Here is a 6,457-nt window from a genome sequence, read left to right on the forward strand (position 1 = left end):
ATCCGAGGTCAGGGTCAGGCAGCAAACAGGCAGAGTCCAAAAACATAAGCAAAGTCCGGTACACAGCAAAGCAAAACAGAGAAAACACCTTAGCAGAGTTACACAGGGTAAACCAGAGATTGCTCAGGCAACTTCCTGTAGTAGGAGGTGCCTTTAAATAGCTGCAGGAAACCAGCCATAGGCTGTAGAAAACAGAGGGTGTGTGTTACCTCATAGATTAGGGGAGAAACACCCACGCCAGCTCAAACACCAGAGCAAGTCTCAGCATGAAGGAAACACAGGCATGGAACATAGGTAGTGGGTTACCTGAAAGATAGGACCCGGCAGTGCTACCATTCACAAAGATCTCAAAAATCCATCAGGATGCCCAGTCATATCAGGAATTGGGTCGATTTCCATAAATGTAAGTGAATTGGTGGAGGCCTATCTAAGACCAATAGTCCTTCCATCTCATCTTAAAGATACCACATAACTTCTTCAATTCACATCTCAGCTACATGTACCGCCAAACTCAACACTAGTAACAATTGACATTGAGGCTCTATATTGCAGCATACCTCATTCTAAGGGATTACAGGTCATTCAAACCTACTTAAATAATTTCCACCCCACCAATTCTTCTTTCAATTAATTTATAGTGTCCATGCTACAATATATCCTAACTCGAAATATCTTCACGTTTAAAAATCAACATTACTTGCAAATCCAGGGTGTAGCAATGGGCACACATGCGCCATCCTACGCCAATATTTAGGCAATTAGGAAAACAATCTTTTCCGCAACCCCAAACTTTCCATCTACTGACATAACATCTTAACTTGGAAAAGATACATTGATGTGTTTATAGTTTAGACAGGACCTAAATTGTTGCTTAAAAACTTATTTTCTGAGATGCAAGAAAATTTTTACAATTTAACTTTTACTCACGACCAACATGTCCCCTTTAGTTTCTAAAGTTATATCTTTAACCAACTCAAATTTTTTTCAGGTTTGATGAGTCAAAGTTTTATTAGTTGATTTTCATCTGGAGACAAAGATTATGATGAAAGATTTATTATTTATAGTTCTCATCCTCAATGCCCATCTTCACTAAATAGGTGTCCATTGGGCCCCTGGTTTGTGTTGGAGATGGGATTAGTGGGGGGTGTAATTCTAAAAAAGACCTCTTGTTTTTTGGAATTGCACCTGTGTTTGATGTAGTAGCTGTAATGGTAGGGAGTATTAGGAAATCATGTGAGCCAGTAGCATTTGTTGGTGATGCAGTGGATACTAGGTCTACCAATGATGATGTGTCAGTTTGAAGGGTGTGTGCCAAATTCTGGTTTGTGGTGATTGGTATATTCATATTTGAGAAGAAATCGTGAGTCTGTAAATTAGTGGGTGTGGTAATTGAAGGTCTATGTTTGGGATTATCACATGGAGTAGGGCTAATGACTCTTTTTTGTCCTTGGTGAATGTTAAGTATAGGTGTATAAAGGTGAGTGGAGTGGGTAAAATCCATTGTAGGGGTGTGAATGTGAGGGGATTTTGAATGTCCACTGGTGTGTGTGTGTGTGGGGGGGGGGGGTTTGCTGAGTTGTTCTGGGGTCTGAGATTGACCAGAATGAGTGCCTGAAGCTGACATGGGTTATTGTGATGGGGTAAGGTGTTGGTGGGTTGGGCAGATGGGGAGGTGGATCATTTAAAGTTATTCCCCTGATAATTCCCCAAATTGTTTTTTTAGACTATTTGCACTGACCTAAGAGACATTAAAAAAGAATCTTAAGCCTTAAAAGAAAGGCTCCTACATAGGGGATACAGCAAAAACCTTATAAAAAAAGGCTTACCAAAAAGCTCCAATGGCAGACTACACTAATAACGCAGAATAAATCACAATCATCAGAAGGCCCAGTCGGAGTCATTACCACATTCAATAACAAACATAAAGAGATCAAAAACATCCTACAAAAACATTGGCCTATCTTTTTAGGTGATCTAAATTCATCCATAACTATCCAAGTATTACATATCATAAATCCATCTCTCTGAAAGATACACTGGTCCACAATCATTATTCTGAAAAATCCTCCACTACTCATAGTGGAGATACTCCAGGCACATTTACATGTGGATAGTGTACATAGTGTCTATGGTTGAATGAACAACGAGGGTTTCTTCACCCAAACAAAAAATGCGGTAGATTTTACATAAACTAAAACTAAAAGAGCATTACGAAAACGCATGTGTGAACATATTTATTCATATAACACTGCGAAAATGACTATACCAATCAATTACTATGTGGGCACTGTACATAATTTTGACAACAAAGTTATTTCTTTTTCGGTGTTTGAAAAATTATCCCCTAACCCTAGAGATGGGGATATTAACAACGCCTTATTAATCTCCCTAGCGTTTTAATTCTGTCCAAATTTACATGTAAAAAGCGTTACATTTTTTTTGCATGGAAATTTATTTTACATTGTAAGCTATAATTCTTAGGCATAAATAACCGAAGTATGTCCAATATTTAATACCTTTAATAATTTAATTTTAAACTTGAAATAAAACACAAAAATCTGTTAAAAAAACAAATAGGTAAACATGTAAGTGTACAGTAGCATATATAATATATATATATATATATATATATATATATATATATATATATATATATAATAAATGAAAATTTCTTTGTTTTGGGCTCAAAGCTATTTTGTATTGAATTCAAGAGATCGTCTCTGCATTGCGCGGCTAAAGATCGAGGAAGACGGACGTGTCCCCAGGACCTGCGGGGACCAGCAGGATGCTGGGGGACGACAACCAAGCAAGGTAAGTGTTTTTTTTTTTTTAGGTTAAAGCTACCCAGAGTGTGACTCAAGATTACTTTTTGCAGGTAAAATCCACCCTGGGTCACACTTGGGATTACGGCTAGGGGGTTAAGAACCGAAACTAAATGGATTTACTTACTAAATGCCACTGCACCCCCTGGTCTGAATGATATGTTATCTTTCAAACTATTTCTCTGACATACAATCGTACTAGGATAGTTCAACTCAAATGTCTGAGTCAGTATTATCTGATTAACTGAAAACCAAACAAACATAGTACTCTGAGTATATATAACATCTGTTTAAAATCCTTTACTTTTTTCTCCTCCTTTCCTTTCTTCCCATCCCTTTCCCCTTTTTGATAATGTTGTTCTTACAGTACTTTAACTCAATTACTATAAATCTAGTTATCATTAATGAATCTTATGAGATAGTATTGTATTTTATGAATTGTGGCTTCTCTTTTTTCATAAATGTGTTGTATAAGTCTGATATATTATGTATTCTGTATATACTCCTAAGTATGATACTGGATTATGGTTATGCAACTCATAGGTTGTACTTAATTTTGATTTGCTTTTTTTTATATACTCCTAACATAATTTAAGGTCTAATGTGTTTACATTTAGAAATTCATATGTATAATTTTACACATCATACACAACTAGTTTAACAGTACCATATGTAATACTCACTTATGGAATATATTACATTGATTTATATAATTTTATTATCTTCTACCGTCACACATACGCCTTCTCCGCACCAGGGGCGGCAGGCGCACATTAAGCTATTTTGCGAATGTGCGCACTTTGTCTTTGCGACACAACACAATGTGTCTGCCAAAACCCACCCCTGGTTTCATCCTTGGAGCTTCCAAGGACCAGGACCTGCATTAGGGAGATGATTTTGTCTCCTCACTGGCAGGTGAGAGCCTGAAATGAAAGTCAGTCTCCTCCTACATCTCTTTATATACCCTTATCTCCGCTTGCGTTTTCTCCTGCGCATGCAAAGTTAAAGTTTAAACCATATAGGCGGAATAGGGATCTAATTCCGCCTTCCAAATAGATACAACACATGTTGAGTTTAAACGTGCACTCAGATGCAACACATGTTGAGTTTAAACGTGAACGCAGATGTGCACAGGTGCATGATGTTCAAACCCAAATAATGATGTTATACTAACCGGGCGAAGCAAGGTATGACCTACGGCTTGAACACGAAGAGGGCGCATGCACAATTCACACGCGCCATATAATTTCAATTGATTATCTCAACCCTTTAAACAACCATTTTTGACTGACTGTGGACGCTTTGCTCTTTCTTTTCATCACAGATGACAAGTAAGTTTTTTAATTGATACAAGCGCGTGCCCCTCTAGCCCTTACCACTATCGATTACTATCTATAATTCCTTTGACCTTATATAATCAAATTTATATAATTACCTAAATATTTGCTTTTTCTTTCAGAGCCCCCCCCCCCCCCCCTTCGTCAAATCTTCAATTGGCTATGTTTGCCTAAAAAATTGGATACCATAAATGTAAGTACTCGTTATATTCACCTAATTACCTATTACTGAGCTATAATCAACTAACTTGTTTATGGTCTTGACCTAGGTCTCTGATCTATCTTTCTATATCAAACAAACCAACAAACTAACAAACTAATACCTGGACAGAGCTATTAAACACAATATAGGTGAGGCATATTTTTCAATAATTATGTATATCTTTAATCTTTATATTGGTAGAACTTAATCACTGTGTTATAACAACTTTAACCATTTCAGTATCAGTTTGGCTACAAACAGGTCATTTAATTCCTTGAAGTGAAAGGTCTCATTTCTCTTGTTATCATTTCAAGTAAGTTTATTTCCTTCATAAATTAGAACTCCTCCTGGATTATATGGTTCTTAACATACCCCTTCTTCTTGGATACCACTGTTGTTAACACACAGCCACCATTGGTAATAAAGCTTTGATCACTTCTGGATCAATTGCAAATCCAAACTTGTAAGTAATATATTAATTTGTTTCTCTCTATATATAAATTTAGACCTCTATTTATCACAAACTATTTTAAAATCATATTCCTACTTTTAAAAAACATTACTTTTTCTATGTAAGATAAAGTAATCTATGTAACCTGTACAATTATTAATTTATTTTGTACTGTGTGTAATTACAATGCATCAAGTACTGCTGATTTATATTTATACATTTCCTTTTAAATAGCATTATTATCTTTGCTCAAGTCTCCATTTCCCCTGAGGAAGCCAAAAACAGGTGAAATGCATCGGGTACGAGACTTCATTCTGTATGACTTGACTTTTATGAGCATATTCAAAATATTACCCATAGTGATCATTGTATTTGTCTAACGACACAATTGTGGATGTTAGGTTATTTTCATGTTTCCTTTATGCCTACCTACTTTTATATAATATATTTGATTTATACAAATAAATATTAGATTTTAAATGAAGATTTATATAAATAAAGAAAAGATTTTAATTCAGATTATCTATTTGCCTTAAAATCCTCTTTCCCAAAAAAAACCCTTCCCAGTCCCCTTCAAATTCTACTATTTTGTATCCTTTGGAATTAAGGAAAAAGGATCCTGGAGAGAGGGACTCGTGCCTAAATCCAGATAGTTTGCATAAACTTGATTCAGCCAACACAATAAAACCAAAGAACAGGTGAAGTGAATAACACTGATTATCTCATTATAATGCAGCACATGAAGAGTCATTTCTTGACGGTTTTTGTGTTAGAAGTAAACCAGAAATAAATATTTATCCATTTATTGGTCTCTTCAATATTTTTCTGGTAGTTCCGATTTAAGCAAAATCAGTCTTAGTATTATGCGAATACAAATAAAGATAGGATAACACATCAGGTGCAGGGCTGGACCCAAATGACAATTGTTGTTTTTGGGCAAAAGCTAAAAAAAAAAATTGTGGCAAGACATATTTGGAGTCTGCCACTGCTGTACTCATTCTGAAAATGCTTGTCTGCATCTACATACAATACTAGTACATTACTGATGCAGACCAAGTGTGCAAGCAAGTCATAATCTCCATACTTGTTGTAGGTCATGGGGCAACTAAACTCACTGCATTTTCGGAACAAGACATCATCAGCAATAGCACATATTGTACATATTCCTTTTATTGACGGTCTACTTTGGAGCTGGTATTGTTACTTGTTTACAGCTTCTTAGTGCCCTGCTGTAGAAACTAGGCAATGGTAAAAGGGTTACATTTCTTATAGATAGCTAAAACCTGGTTGAGGGTCTAAGTCTATCCCACTCTGTTTGAAGAGACTATGGTTTAGTGTTCAATGATTTTTAATATTACATTTAATTTACCTACTCAGGGCCCATAGGTTGTATCATCTCTAAATCACACAGTTTGTTGCACCGACTGCAAAAGCAGCAAAGCCGCAGTGTGTTTTATTTTGGTTGAGCTGTACAATACATTATACACCTGGACTGATATATAAAAACAACTAAGCCTAAAGTGTTACTGCCCTTAAAGAAGAAGGTCATTAGGCTATTTTCTACAGAATAATTTAGCCATTAATTATGTCAGAAGTAGTTGGCCAACATTTATTGATTTGTATACCATACTAACTAGGTCACATT

The sequence above is a fragment of the Pyxicephalus adspersus genome, chromosome 9, assembly GCF_032062135.1.
Source record: "Pyxicephalus adspersus chromosome 9, UCB_Pads_2.0, whole genome shotgun sequence".
Taxonomy (NCBI): domain Eukaryota; kingdom Metazoa; phylum Chordata; class Amphibia; order Anura; family Pyxicephalidae; genus Pyxicephalus; species Pyxicephalus adspersus.